General features: G+C 42.1%; 1 long non-coding RNA gene across 1 annotated transcript in view; it reads right to left on the reverse strand.

Moving 5' to 3' along the window:
- Positions 1-16504, reverse strand: part of LOC308576209 — a 148526-nt gene that overhangs the window by 32503 nt on the left and 99519 nt on the right. The gene's annotated exons all lie outside the window — the stretch shown is intronic.

Below are 16504 nucleotides of genomic sequence, written 5' to 3' on the forward strand. Positions count from 1 at the left end.
AATACATTTTTTGACCTCTTTCTGAGATTTGGTTCCCCTCTCCCTTCTTCTCTGATTCTTTTCATCCTCTATTGTAGTGAGTGTGGCTCAGTAGTCAGTCTGCGTTGCCTCTTATTTGGGATCAAAAGAGACAGAGGCCACTTAGCAGGTGAAGGGAGTAGGAAAGAGACTGTGCACCAAAGAAGGCAAAGATTGCAAGCCTGCAAGACTTTATTGTATGTGAGCTGCTCTGGGAGCTTTTTGCCTGAATAATAGGTACAAATGCTCTAAATAAATTAATAATGGTGGTGATGAAATAATAGAAGAAGCTGCCTTGGCATGAGCACCAGATCCACAATGGCATCCTGATCTTAGTTGGTTGTGCATCCTTTGATAGAGTCCCTTCAGGAAAGGGCTTGTGTGCCATTTTGAGCCGGATTCCCTGTCATATGGGGGATCCATGAAGGTGCCATTTTGGTGCTCAGTTCTAGAGAACGCCCTGCCAGGCAGCGCATCCCAGTGGATCTGCAGCCTCTCTGGTGATTGAGCTCAAGCAGCCCAGTCGTCCCAAAGGCATCCTGGCTGCCTGCTGGGCCGAGGGTGAGGAAAGCAATGCTTGCCGTCTCGAGCAATGCAGCTTTGTCCTTTTTAATATGTCCAAGTGACAAAGTTGAAAGGTGGGCCTGGGGCGCTAATGAGTTTGAAGTTATGATCTGCCTATTAAGTGTTAGCCTTCACCATCATGTTCATTGTCCCCACAAAGTGAGAGTGTAGGAAGTGCTCTGCAGTGTCTCCTTCCTGGGCCTGGAGGTGATTTAACACTCTTATTTATTGATTCTCTTGATTAAACTCTAATTTTATCTCCTATAAGTGTGGAAGATTTACATGAAGTATGTTCCATGAAGCCTGTGGCACATTAGAATAATTGAGTTCATTCTCTCTAGAGTCCTCATCTGCACTTGGAATGCATTATTTTTATTTTATGTATCCTACTTAGTTTTTTCAGGCTTTGGTTTGCTAGGCCACGATTATTTCTAAAGTATCTTGTGTTCCAGATATCATTCATCCGTATTGCTTTCTGCTTAACAACAACAACAAAAATCCACTCCAGAACAGACATCACCCCACCCCTAAAGAAGAGTCAAGCAATAGAGGAACTTCAAATTACTGCAACCTATTAACTGCAAATTCTAAAGATACTAAATTCTGTCAGCTGCGACTTGAACCAGGACAAAGGACAAGTGTTAAATGGCTTACCAATGCCAATATATTTGTCAAAATAAAAAAATTCCTTCCAGTAGCACCTTAAAGACCAACTAAGGTGCTACTGGAAGGATTTTTTTTATTTTGACTATGGCAGACCAACACGGCTACCTATCTGTAACTGGAACCAATATATTTGTGTTATTGCCAGCTCTGTTGCCAACTGCCACTGTTAATAGCATGTTTGTCACTGTCCATGCCAGTTGGTTGGGGATCACCATCTGATGAAGGCTATGGACCTTCTTCCTAGAAAAGGACATACACGCACACACAAAGATTTGCATACAACTGATTTTATCACACTGGAAAAATAAATGTTTGTGCCAAATTAATGGACCCTTGGTTAAGAACCCTTGCTCACTACATTTCATTTCCCTTTGACCTTAGTATTTATAATTCTATCTGCATCCCAAAAACAACTTATGTGTACTCACATATACCAGCAACTCACAGCAACACTTTATGCATTTGGTGACATAGGCTAGTGTCCATAAAAGCTTATGCTATAATAAATGTGTTAATACTTAAGGTGTCATCAGATGCTAAGTTGCTTCAGACACATGAGTGGCCTTTTCAGTAAGATGCCCAGAGACCAAGAACTGATAATTGCCTAGCTATTCTCATACTTGATTTAAGTGGCTGGATTTCAAGTTCTCGTGTGAAGGAAAAAAAATCACCTTTCTGTACAACATTCAGAATCATACAAGCCTCCACTATGCCCCCTCTTTCTTAGATGTTGATTTGGGGTTGTGTCTAATGTTATTTACTCAGTGTAAACAAACTTAATGGGCACGATCAACACCATGGGTTAAAGCATTTTTATTTTCCTGATGATCCCTAACATGGAATTGGCCATTCACCTGGTATATAGAGAGTGGCTTGGGCTGAGGGGCCCCACTGTCTTTGGGCTCTCAGCATTCTGCTGAATCTCCACAGCCTTGGCCGCTTCTCGGGACGTGCCTAACTCCAGATCATTTTTATATTAAATAACACCAGTTGCGTTACAGCTGTGTGGAACTCCACTGCTAACATCCCTTGACTGTAAGGACCATATGTTGCTAATCCTCGCCGCCTTCTTCCTAATTACCAATACATCAGAGGACTTTGCATTGGCTCCAGGTTTTGGGGGGCCTCTGGGCCCCCTTGCTTCAGGTCTAGCCAACAGAACCTCAGCAGATGCCTGGCTGTGCAAAGGACTGTGTCAGAAGATTTTTAGAATTAAAATGATGCCTGCAGTCTTGCCCCCACGCTCAGGGGTTGGCAAGGGTGGCACAAGTTTTCAGGAGGCCCTAAGTGCCCTCACAGCCCAGCGAAAGGATTACCAGGTAACAATGAGTAGCCTTCAGTCTGCAGCAGTGACCGTGAATGGCCAGGATTGAGCAGCTGAACTTGCCATGGTCTGCCCCATTTTAATTTCCTCATGATGCTGTTCCACTGGGCCTGGTATTCTTAAAGCACCAGACGCCTCTCAGTTTTTCTATAGGGGACTCAGATGGCCAGGCATCAACAATAGTGGGCTCTGCTGGGACCCTAGCAATTACACAAGGATGCTGGTGCCATACAATGAGGCAGGATTTTCCTTTGTAGAGAGAATACTGATTTGGTGTGTGTGTATGATTCTTCTGTAGCTTTCAATAATTTAATCCCTCAGTGTGTCCTTGTTTCACATGACACTCCATGCTTTCCAAAGACACCAGACTACTGGATGACACAAGCCCACCTGGGCACAGGAGCAAAGCACTCTTTATAGAACCATAGAATCGTAGATTTGCAAGGAACCACTAGTCCAACCCCCTGCAAAGCAGGAATCCTTTGCCCAGTGTGGGACTCAAACCCACCACCCTGAGAGTAAGCATCTCAGGCTTTCCCGACGGAGCTAGATAACCAACACCTCACAACCAGTTAAGAATTCATTGCATGATGTCATCCATCTATCAAGCAGGCTAAGGGTTAGCGGCTATCTCAGACATAGGAAGCTGCCTGGTCATTGGTCCAAGCAGCTCAGGATTGTGGGCAATGTGAATGTCTTTCCCAGCCCTATCTAGAGGTGTTGTCAGGGCAGGACCCTACTGCTGAACTATGCAAGGTAAGTAATAGTTAAAGTGTGGAAGGGGACGTGGGTTTTGGGGGCATCTCTCTTTGCTCCTGTCACCTTCCCAGAGTCATTCCTTGGATGGTCTTTCCTCTATCTGTGTGAGAGTCGTGTGTATTTGAGTCCAATGACCAGTAGGTGGTGGTGAAGGATGTGAGAATAGGCCTGACTTCCTCTGATGGTTGTTTTTTTTACCACTGTGCAAGATCACCACTCCTTGTAGGACGGAGGGGCAAGGAAGACTGCAGCTGCTGCTTTTACACAAACTACTCAAGCCAGCTACACATATTGAAGGACTTTAACCAAAAGCAGCTGTTCATGGAGTGAAAATGCAGATTGCATGTTTATAAAATGGAAAGCAATTAGATTGTATATAATATCCTAGGACTCTGTTTGCAGAGAGTTGGATGCATGTAGTGCACAGGGAATTGTGATTGCTTCCTCTCCTCACCCCCTTCCTGTACTGAATGATCAGGATTTAAAAGAGACAGGCGGCAATCTCAGAACTATATGCATGGAAGCAGCTGTTTTTGAAAGCTACATTGTCTGTGTTGGCTGTTTGAATCCTTAGTTGTGGTTATATTGAATGTCTGGGAGTCCCCAGTGCCTGGAAGAGCTACCAAGCTTGGGGTGTGTTTTTGTGTGTGTTGGGGGAAGAGCAGTTTCCCCCAAGGGATCCCAGTGACATTGTCCAATTCCCTGCACTACTGGAGTTAACATTTTCTGGATGGCCTCCTGGTTGTTCCCCAGCCTCCTTCCTTTCACATTCTGCTCTAGGAACACTCCCCTCAGCTCAAGAGAATTCAGAAGCTGTGGGTGACCAGTTGGAAGAAAGTTAATCAGTTTCTGAGAGCTCTCTCCTGGCTTTTGCCATTGACACATCATGTGTGCTGAGGGGGCTATGTACTTCTGGCTAACTCTGTCTTGCCCCTCATCAGAGCACACCCAAGAACAAAAGTAAGGAGGGTGATTAGCTCTGCACAGGGAATAATCACCACCTAAAATGTTTGCAAAGCACAATCAAGAGGACTGAGTGAAATGGACTTCCGGGTTAGCGCCAACGGCAAATGGCGGATTCTCTCCGAGCTCCGGAGAGAATCGGCTCCGTGGGAGACAGGTCCCGTCGCAACGGCGACGCGGGGACCCTTAAAAACCACAGGCGCTGAAGCCTGTGGATGTGGTGGCTCAGTGGGCACCACTTGCGCCCCCCAACCCGCGAAGAAGCCTTTTTAAAGGCTTTGGAGTGGGGGAAGGTGAGCGGCGCGGTGCTGGAGCAGATCGCTACTTCTACGGAGCGAAGCCGCAAGCCATAGCCGGAGAGCGCTGACTTTTTTCCTTGAATTTGGGACTGCAAAAACAAAAACCCGTGAGTAATAAGAAATCCGGATCTAAAACTCTTTTCAATTTCTTGAAATTCGGTACGATCGGGGGAGGTGTCAAAAGGAAGTCCGCCCCCCCATACATGTAGACAATTTGAAGCAAGAATTTAAACAACTAAGGTCGAAAGGACTTTTTGTTTCCTTGTGAAATTAACATTATTAATCCCACGATTTTGAATGAATTAAGAACAACCCTTCTTTTTTAAAGAAAAAGAAGAGAAACGGACTGGTAATCCCCCCCCTGAAACCCGGGAGGGACCCGTGAAAGAGCCGGCTCTGGAGACACAAGAAACTTGACAGCTGTCAAAAGAGCTGTCAAATAAGGAAAAGTTGCTTATTGATATTTGTGCTGGTTATTTGTATCAAATTTGGCTCTGGGTTACTGGAAATAAAGAAGAAACAAAACTAAACAAAGTAATTGGACTGTTGGAGGAAAATACAAAGTAACTAAATCCCTCTAGAGGGGAAGTAAAGACATTACAATGGCAGCAGATGGAAAAATACACAAAGAGCTCGAGAGAATGTTTCTTCTCGTGGGAAATTTACAAGATCAACAAAGAGGTTTTGCAACAGATGTTATGACCTTGAGTCTTAAAGCAGATAAACTTGCTGACCATACAAAGGAACTGATTCAAAATACTTGGGCAGTCGAACAAGAAGATAATGTTGTTGTTTTAGAGGAGGAAGAAGGAGGTGTTGGAAAATCGACGGAGAAAGAGAATAACCAGAAGCCTTTAAAAATATACTATAAGGGAAATAAGTATTGGATGACAGGAACCTGGTTGGCAATTGAGAAGGAGGATCGCAGAGACTTTTTTATGGGAAGTTTGGAGGACCTTGGGATTATAAAATTGTACAAGGTGAATGATGGAGCCTTTGGACTTCTTTTTTTTTATAAAATTTTTATTGGTTTTACAAAGTTTTAAACAACGAACAAACACTTAAAAGAACAAACATACATGTATAGTTTCATCACCTATTTTCATAAACCTCTTTTCTCGGACTTCCCCATACCCCCCCTTTCTGCATCCCAGTGTCCATAATTTTATAGCAACTCCCTATTGTTACTCTCCATCTCTGTCATCGTAGTCCTCTCTATATTCTGACCTTGTATCACTGTATCCCTTTATTTCTGAAAAACCAGAACACTTTAACATTCATTAAGTTTATAGTAGTCCTTAAGATAGCTTTTAAATTTTCTCCATTCTTCTTCCACCGTCTCTATTCGTTGATCGCGGATTCTGCCTGTCATCTCGGCCAATGTCATATAGTCCATCACTTTCATCTGCCATTCTTCCAGAGTGGGTAGATCTTGTGTCTTCCAATACTTCGCGATAAGTATTCTTGCTGCTGTTGTAGCGTACATAAAGAAAGTTCTATCCCTCTTTGACACCAATTGGCCGACAATGCCCAGGAGAAAGGCCTCTGGTTTTTTAGGAAAGGTACATTTAAGTACCTTTTTCATTTCATTATAGATCATTTCCCAGAAAGCCTTAATCTTCGGGCATGTCCACCAAAGGTGGTAGAAGGTACCTTCAGTCTCTTTACATTTCCAACATTTGTTATCGGGCAAATGATAAATTTTTGCCAGCTTGACTGGGGTCATGTACCACCTGTATACCATTTTCATAATATTTTCCTTTAAGGCATTACATGCCGTAAATTTAATACCGGTGTTCCATAACCATTCCCAGTCAGCTGACATAATGTTATGACCAACATCCTGTGCCCACTTAATCATAGCTGATTTGACTGTTTCATCCTGTGTATTCCATTTCAGCAACAAGTTATACATTCTAGATAAATTCTTAGTACTGGGTTCTAACAATTCAGTTTCTAGTTTTGATTTTTCCATCTGGAAGCCAATTTTCCTATCCTGTTTGAAAAATTCCATTATTTGATGATATTGAAACCAATTTTGTACCTTATGTTTCAATTTCTCATGACTTTGTAATTTGAACTTATCTCCATCCTGTTCCAAAATTTCCCAATACTTCGGCCATCCGACCTCCATATTGAGTTTCTTCACTGCCTTGGCCTCCACTGGTGACACCCATCTAGGGGTTTTGTTTTCCAACAGATCTTTATATCTTATCCAAACATTAAACAATGCTTTTCTAACAATATGATTTTTAAAGGCACTATTGATTTTGTCATACCATAGATATGCATGCCAACCAAAAGCATTGTTGAAGCCTTCCAGATCTAAGATGTCTGTGTTTTCGAGGAGCATCCATTCTTTCAGCCAGCAAAATGCTGCTGCCTCATAGTACAATTTCAAGTCCGGCAGGGCAAAACCCCCTCTTTCTTTAGCATCTGTCAATATTTTAAATTTGATTCTGGGCTTTTTGCCCTGCCAGACAAATTTCGAAATGTCTTTCTGCCACCTCTTGAAACATTCCATCTTATCCAGAATCTGCAAGGTCTGGAACAAAAATAACATTCTAGGCAATACATTCATTTTAATCACTGCAATTCGGCCTAACATTGACAATTTCAAATTTGACCATATTTCTAGATCTTTTTTAATCTCTGACCAACATTTTTCATAGTTATCCTTGTACAAATTCACATTTTTGGATGTCAAATAAACCCCTAGGTATTTAACCTTCTTGACCACCATCAACCCTGTCTCCTCTTGGAATTCCTCTTTTTCCATATCTGTTAAGTTTTTTCCTAGAACTTTGGTTTTTTGTTTATTCAACTTAAATCCAGCCACCTGGCCAAACAGTTGGATTATTTCTAAGACCCTTTTCGTACTAGTGTTTGGCTCTTGCAAAGTCAATACTAGGTCATCTGCAAATGCTCTTAACTTATACTGTTTAGCTCCGACCTGCACTCCCTTAACCTGCTGGTCATTTCTAATCATGTTCAGCAACACCTCCAGAACTGAAATGAAGAGTAATGGGGAAATTGGGCACCCCTGTCGTGTTCCTTTTTCTATCTTAAGTTCCTCAGTTATTACATTATTTACAATCAACTTAGCTTTTTGTTCAGAGTATATTGCCGCCATACCATTCTCAAAACCTTGGCCTACCCCCATCCCATGAAGATTCTTTATCATAAAACTCCAAGAAATATTGTCAAAGGCTTTCTCCGCGTCCACAAAAATCAATACTGCTTTAGTGTTTATATTCACCTCTAGCTTTTCCAAAATATCTATTATATTCCTTACATTGTCTGCTAGGTGTCTTTTTGGGAGAAAGCCTGCTTGGTCCTTGTGAATCTTCTCCATCAGCACTTTTTTAAATCTTTTTGCCAGAATGTCTGCAAAAATTTTGTAATCCACATTAAGTAGTGATATTGGGCGGTAGTTCTTCAATTGGGTCTTTTCAGTCTCTGTCTTTGGTATGAGTGAAATATATGCTTCTTTCCACGATTCAGGTGCCTTTTTTCCCTCAAGGATCTCATTGCAAACTTCTTTTAGTGGTTGAATCAACCATTCCTTCAGCGATTTGTAGTATCTGGAAGTCAGTCCATCTGGTCCTGGAGATTTGCCCAGTTGCATATTCTGAATGGCAGCCTCTATCTCTTGTTCTGTTATTCTCTGGTTCAGATCCATCTTACTTTGATGAGAGATTTTTTGTAATCCATATTTATCAAGGAATTTATCTATATCTTCTTCATTTCGCGGGCCTTGAGTATAAAGTTTTTTGAAATAACTCAAAAAGCAATTTCTGATTTCATTGGGTTTAGATATATTTTTCCCATCCACTTCTAGGCTTGTAACTGTATTTAATTTCTGCCTTTTCTTCAGTTGCCATGCCAGAAGTTTGCCACATTTATTTGCTGATTCGAATGTCTTTTGTTTCATTCGCTTTATCTTCCATTCAATCTCTTGGTTCATCAATTCCATATATTGTGTTTGATATAACTTAATCTCTCTTAAAATCTCCTGGGACTTTGGTTTTGTTCTTAATTTTTTCTCTCCTTCCTTTATCTTTTCCAAAATCTTTTCTTTTTTCTCATTTTGTTTTTTCCTCTTTATTGAGTTTTGTTGAATCAAGAAACCTCTCATCACCGCTTTACTTGCGTCCCAGATCACTCTTTTCTCCACATCGGCCCTCAAATTTATTTCAAAATAGTCTTTTAAAGTTTTTTGGGCCTTCATAAGGATCTCATTATCTCGAAAGAGGGTGTCATTCATTCTCCATCTAAATTGACCAGTTGTTGTAAGTTTCATCTCCATCTTCACGGCGTTATGGTCGGAGCAAGTTTTTGGGCAGATTTCCACCTTCTTAATCAATGGAGCCATACCACTAGTAATCCAAATTTGGTCGATTCTGGTCCAGGTCATCATTGCTTGGGAGAAAAAGGTTCCCTCTCTCTCCAGAGGGTTCCTTGTTCTCCATATGTCTATCAAGTCCATGTTTTCCGTCATTTCAAAAAAGGTCCTAGGAAGTCTCCCTTCCTTAGTAACTGTTAGTCTTTGTGCCTTGTCCATGTTAGTGGAGACCACACCATTCATGTCTCCCATGATTATCATATTATAATCCAAATAGTCCGTCAGGGTTTCATGAAGTCTCTTAAAGAAGTCAGATTTGCCTTCATTTGGTGCATAGATTCCAACAACTAAAAGTTTTTCTCCTTGTACTTGTATCTCTACTGCCAGATATCTCCCTTGTTCATCTTTAAACATCATTTTTGGAGTCCATTTCTCTTTCACATATATCACAACTCCTCTTTTTTTTACTTTATCTGATGAGATAAATTCTTGTCCTAGTCTTTTATTTGTAAGTAATCTCCTGTGAGCTCTGGTTATGTGGGTTTCTTGTAGACATATCAAATCCAGTTGTTCTCTGTTCAAAATGTGAAATACTTGTCTTCTCCTCAAGGGCCCATTGAGCCCATTACAATTCCAGCTAAGGAATTGCAGCGCCATCTTGTTATTTTTCTGAGACTCCTCCAACAGCTCCAAGTTGTTGCTCTTCTTCTGATGGTGGTGGTTTTTGTCCAAGCGAAAGATTCAAAATATCTAATACTCTCCTTTGTTCTGCAATTGGGTTTACAGTCCCCTTCTGCAGGTCCTCCTGGTATCTTCCCAAAAATTTGTCTTTGTCTTGAATTGTCTTTATTTTGACCTTCTTTCCGTTGTAATCAAAAGACAGCCCTTGTGGGAATTCCCACCTGAAGCGGATGGAGTTTTTCTTTAACAGAAGAGCTAAGTCCTTATAGAAGTTTCTTAAATCCAAAATATATTTTGGGATGTCTTTGAAGATCTGTACGGCTGAGTTTCCAATTTGCAAGGCCTTTTCAAAATGTAGTCCTAATATTTTGTCTCTTTCCTCCTTAGATCTAAATGTAATCAGGCAGTCTCTCGGGGTCTTTCTGTCCTGCTTTTTACCCAGTCTAAAAGCTGTTGTAATTTTAAATTCGTCTTCCTCCAGATCCCAGCAGTCAACAAACTCCCGTGTCAGGTATTCCACAAGGTTGTCTCTTTCATTCTCTGGGATCAGTCTTAATTTCAAATTTCTCTCTTTTCTCTGTAATTCCCACAAGGCCAGAGTTGCGTCATGCTCATAAACCTTCTTAGCAATCGGCTCTAAATTCTCTTGTGTCTCTCCAGCAATAGCTTTCGCTTCTTCGGCAATTTTACGCGTGGTAGAGTTTTCCTCTACCAATTTATTTATAGATTCTGTATTCTGGTTTAGTCTTACTGATATTTCTGTTAATTTTTGTGTATTTTCTGAAGTCTGTTTTGTCAGAGACTCCAGAGATTGGTTTATTTTAAGCAGGGCTTCTGTCACAGCTTCCATAGAAACAGCTGTCCCTTTTTCTTGTCCTGCTGTTCCTGCAAATCCGGCAGTTACGCCTGAGATTGAGCCTCTTTTCTTTGTCTGTTGCTGCTGCAGCTGTTGTTGTTGTTGTTGCTTGGTCTTGGCTCTTGTGACTATCTCTTCTTGTGAGCCACTCATGTCAAGGTCGTTTCCCACGGGAGCTGTTCCCCGTTGGAAAATTCCACTGTCTTAGGCCGTGCCAACCTTTACCTTACCCTCTAGGGGGAGCAAATCAAAATGGCCAAAATTGAGATGTCCAAATACAGAGACAAAGGAGAATATCCAAAGATGTAGAGAAATTGACACAGTTAAAACAAATATAACTGGGAGCTTATAGCTACAGATTGCCACTGTGGACTTCTTGGGACTTTTGGACTTAAAAGGAATATGAAATATCACCTGGGCTCTGCTTTCGAGTTTCGAGGTTTGGCTGGAAGAAATGCAGATCCTACTGAGATAGAGAGTCTCCGAGACATGAAGTTCAAGATAAAGGACTGTCAACAAAACCGGCTGAGAGGGTCCGAGAGAGAATTAAGAGCCTCGGATGTGAGGGATCCGGGCTGAGAACTGATAGGACAATGGACATTCTTTGGGGACCAAACCGGGAATGGGGGGAGGAAAGCTGGGATGGTAAAGGGGGTATAATTAGAATTTAATGTCTTTGTTATTTAGTTTTTTTTGGGGGGGAAGCTGGGAAATTGTGGGAAGGGATCTAAGATCGACCTTAGAAAAGGATGTATTGATGGGTGTTGAAATTAATCATATAGGTTAAACACATAAGGTTAAAAACTAAGTATATATATTTCTGAAAGTTAAGTATATAAGTTAATTTAATAAGAACTTGCTGAACTAAATATTGGAATTGGGATACAGGAATGGGAGGGGGGGAAGTCTACAGAAAGGGTTAAGAAGTTAAGGATTTGAAATTATACATGTTGGTGTTTGTGTTTGTTTGTCTTTGTTATGTATTGTATGTCTTTAAATTGTGTAAAACTCAATAAAAATTTATTAAAAAAATAAAATAAAAAAAAGAGGACTGAGTGAAATGGGGAGAAGAGGGCAAAGGGAAGGCTGCCTGCTCCTAGAGTTCTTAGTGATGAAGGAGAGTGGATAAGGAAGGACTTCCTCCCTCAGAGAGCTTCTGCATCTGGATTGTGCAGTTTTGTGCCCATTCCTAGCGATCCGTTAAGGCTTCAGTGCAAAGAAAGAGCTGCTCATGTTAAAGGACTTTTGTGTGTACTTCAACAGAGAAGCCTGGAGGCCAACTGAGCAAGTGGAGAATCTTTTTCTGAGCTGGTCAAGAATTTCCAGGGGAACGTGGACTCCATTTATACTACATGGAGAGAGTCTGTGAATGGAGCATATTCCGAACCACTTCACTAAGAGGAACTTTGGTATCCACTCTAACAACTACCCCCCATTCCACTTCAGCAATATTAACCCCTCGCCTTCCCCAATCACGACTTGGGCTTCACAGGCAGAGGTGACACATCAAAGGAGATGGTCAGAGAAGGTGGGCACAGGCTTCTTGTGTGACTGGTCAACAAAACATCCCATCCATTAATTGAGAGAGAGAGGCAAAAACTCCACACTTACGGATAGGAGAGGCTGTGCCATTTACAGCATATACCAGGTAACTTTGAAAGGGTTGTCAGGTGGGGGGGGGGGTCCATGTTCTCCACTGACCAACCTCAGTATTATCTATTAGGTCAGGGAAAGGAAGCATGTGGTGCCTATAGATTGTTGGACTGCAGTTCCCATCATCCCTGGCTGTCGCCCACACTGACTGGAGCTGGTGGGATCCAATGGCATCTGAAAGCCCACAGGGTCCCCATCCCTTCATTTGAGGACACCTTGGTTGCTCCTCGGATAGATTTTTTGTTGGCACTAGAAGCCAAAGCTGGCCAGGATTCTCATTTGTGCAAGTGGGGTGGAGTCTCCTTCTTTGGAGGTCTTTAAGCAGAGGCTTGACAACCATATGTCAGGAGTGCTCTGATGGTGTTTCCTGCTTGGCAGGGGGTTGGACTCGATGGCCCTTGTGGTCTATTCCAACTCTATGATTTTATGATTCTATAAAATCACCCTTTTGCTTTCTTTTCTGTATTCTGTATTAAAAGGCAAGTCGTCTGAATAAAGAAGTTTTAATCTCACAAGAACTGAAATGCTTGTATAAAAAAGTCTTCCTGAGCCAGGAAGTCCGTGGCTCTAACTGAGCCTTCTCAGGGTGCCCTTAGGGAAGCCTCCTGGCCTGCATTACACGGTTGCTGCAAGGATCACTGGGATGGTGCATTTGAACACTCAAGTGAAAACTAAAGATGATAGCAAGGCTGCAACACTGAACCAATTAGATTGCTTGAGGGAAAGGTGCTTCTGACTAATTGGGTGGAACATTTTTAAAAGAGCCTTCTTACTTATAAAACACATAGATGGCATTCTTCCCACCTGGGGGGCTGAAGTGGGGGGGGGGTTAGTGCTACAGAAAAGGTGGCTGTTGTGCTCAGGTCCTGCGAGTGAGCTTCCTCCCATGGGGCATCTGTGAAAACAGGATGATGGACAAGATGAGCCCCTTTGGCCTCATCCAGCTGCTGCAAGGCGCTCCTGCTACAAGAGGGAATCCCTTATCCAGGATGGTGTCTCCTGGGACATTGCCTGAGAACAAGGTATGTTGCTGTTTCCCCTTCAAACCTGTATTTAATGAAATAATTGGTTCAACAATGTGATCATATATGTGTACTGAGAAGTAATCCCATTGAATTCACTGAATTCCCAAAATCAGTCAGTTTAGGATAGCCTTAACTTTTTAGGATTACAGTGTTTATTTTTAATTAGATGACAGCTGTAATAAAAATATGCAAAATATGTTCTAGAAATGCTAAGTATTAACAGAGGAATCGCCTCAACCCTTGCACTCCAGCTCAGTCATTGAGATCATCTGCAGGAGCATTGCTGGTCATTCCCTGAGCTGGCAAGGCTGAGCTGGAAAAGAAACCGAGGGAGAGAGAGCCCATCGCAACACCCCCTCCCCCTTGGGGGGATTAAATGGGGGGGGGGCTGGGGGAAGATGGAGCCCTAAAGGCAGGAGTCAGTTCACCAGAGCAGGCCAAGGCCAAGGCCTGGAGAGGGATCTAAGAGAAGGGGTGCAGGGAGAGGGTCTGCTCAGCCCCTCCTTTGGCTGTCCTTTGCAGCACCCTGAATCTTGCAGGGGGTGGTGGGAGGGGGAGTTCTGCCAGAATGATGCTGTGCAAGGGGGAGAAGGGCTCCATCCTGGCTGAGGGGGGAGGGGCTCCTCCAAATCTGTCTCATTTCCCCTTGTTGTTATGGTGTATATTACAAAATGAAGGAAGTGTTGCGCCATCTTCCCCCAGCCTTACAGGCCCTCTGTGAAAGCATATTTGTGGAACTTTTGTTTCTCAAGGCTTCTCAGGTCAATGTGTCAAAAGAAGTCCTCTCACTCATTGGGTTTCTATTTTCTTCTGCATAAGTTTTCAGGGCCAGCCCTGCAGTTAGGCAGAGGGAGGCAGCTGCCTTAGGCAGCTCATTTTGAGTGTTATGAAAGGGCAGCAGATTGTTAACGATTTGATCTGTTCCTTCATGCATTTTTACTGCTAGGAAGGGAGAGAAGCACTTGTGAGTTCCCCCCACCCCTCCAAAATACTACGGCTGGGCTTGGATACTCTGCATCTTGATCTGACACCATTTGTTGCTCTGCCAACACTCGGCCAAGTGTCATGTGCCTACGCTGGTGATGCTCCAGCCCTCTTTTATGGGAAGAAGCAAGCCCTTTCCCTCAGCAGCTTTCCTACAAAGGTAAATGGGCCAATTCTCTCACTAGGTGAGCTAAATTATGGAAACCCCCTGTGAATATGTGTAGAATCATTCTTTTAGTGTGGCAGCACTATCATTCCGTGCCTATTGTCACCTGGTAGGTGCCTTTGGTGTGTTCTCTTTAGGGACTTCTTGAAACATTTTGTTTAGACAAGCCTATCCAGACACAAAAATGCTGATGTATTTTAATTTCTTTTTAGTTTACTGCTAATTTTAATGGTTTTTTATTCCTTGCTTTTAACTATTTTTACTGATAATTTTCATATTTCTTAAAAAAAACACTTAAATGTTTTGTTACTATCTAGCGCTAAAATGTTGTTAAATAAATAAATGAGATGTTTTAACTTCTTCCACCATTGATATCAGCTGCTGAGCCCCAAAATTCTGCACAATGCATTTAAAAATGGGCCAACCATTTTATGTTTGAGATCTGTACAATTGTTAATTATATGGAGACTGCAAACAGTCTGAAATAATTTTCTCTGTGTGTGTCAGAAACACTAGAATTTAGAACCTCTCAATGAATTTAATTTGTTCAAATCAAAATGAAATACTTTTTTCATGCAGTACAGAAGTAGCCTGTGGAATTCATTGCTACAAGATGTTAAGATGGCCATTGATACAGAAGAATTAAAAAATACATTAAACTGTGCACCCATTCACCTTTATTAGGGCTGCTCCTCATTACAGTTTCATGCATGCTGTTTTATAGTGTGTGAGAAACAATCCTCTGGCTTTTAAGCATGATGGCTACAAATAGTATTTCATTCTCTGTGTAGAGGGAGAAGTCCTGTAACTACCAAAATCTGGGGGCAGCCACCACAAGTCCCTGCTTATGAGTTTCCTAGAAACGTCTTGCTGGTGACTGTTGGAATGAACAACAGTGCTGGATTACATGGACAATAGGTGGGCACTCAGATTGTCAATTTACACAGGCCCTTTTTGAAGCTCCATGCTCAGTGACAAAAACTAATTCTATTTGCCACAGGAATACGCTAATCAATCCCCCCCGCCCCCCCCCCCCATTTTAGACAGGAGGAAGCACAAATCAAATTTTGGAGTGGAACCTTTGCTTCTCAAAGGCTATATATGCAGCTCTGACTTGCATTTTACTGAAATGGCTTCTTTATAGCAAGCAAAGGTAAGATACATTTTTGCTGGATGAAGTAATTTAAAAGAGTCTGTCTTGCTGCTGACTGACTGAGCTCAAGTTTCTCCCACGTACGTGCTTGTTTTGTGCAGTTTACATGTCAGTATTTCTAGTTAGATTCTCAGTGGTAATGAGCCCACAAAGTTGATTGCTGCAGGGGAGAGAGTATCATTCTCAATAGCTTTGCTGAATAATTATGGACTAAGCTAAACTCTTGCATTTCCTTGCTAATTGTGTGTGGTTGGTGATGTTTTATGTATGGTGCATTCATTTTGTTTTAAAGGACATGTATTTTGCTGTGCAGCAACTTTTCTCAGCAAGTTGAATTGGCCTTCGTTTGTACAGTGCCTGTATAACATCCAATCATGTGGCTCAGCCTTGGCATGTTTGAAACAGCAGCCGGACCTCACATGTCAGAAGTCCCCCACCCTTCCCGGTTCCACATGGATACGGCAGCAATAACTCTGTTGTATTCTTTTTTGCACTATAAAATTGAGTTTGAGAATTTTCAGTTTGGATGCCACTGAATGGTCCTGGCACTGGTGGTCTCAAAGTGAGGTGCAAGTCTCATGAATTCCAGTGGAATTTATTTCCAAACCTGGCACTGTGATCTGAAACATTCTTGTTTGAGCAGTTGCTATTTCCAGTGACAGGATAATATTGAATAGTATTTCTGGATCTGTGAATAGCAAGTTTGGGTTAGGCTTGGCAAGTAACATGGATTTATTGTACGGCCTTGAACAAATCTATATAAGAGCAGCCTGTATGGAATGAGGTCAGATCCAGCACCCTGTTTCTAACGGTAGGTTACCAGAGGTTTTTAGGAAGGCCACAAGCATAGCATGAAAACAATGGCTCTCTCTAGCAATTGGTATTCATAGGTATACTACCGCTGAACATGGAAGCTTGTTTAGTTATCATGGCCCACAGCAGTTGATGTTACGTATCTACTAACATACCTGTTACATTGCCTCCCAGCTGCAACCCTTTACTGCAACCTGGGAGTAAGTAAATTGCACATACTAAACCTAACTTCCAA

This window comes from Podarcis bocagei, assembly GCF_964188305.1.
Source record: "Podarcis bocagei genome assembly, chromosome: 16".
In the NCBI taxonomy this organism is placed as follows: Eukaryota; Metazoa; Chordata; class Lepidosauria; order Squamata; family Lacertidae; genus Podarcis; species Podarcis bocagei.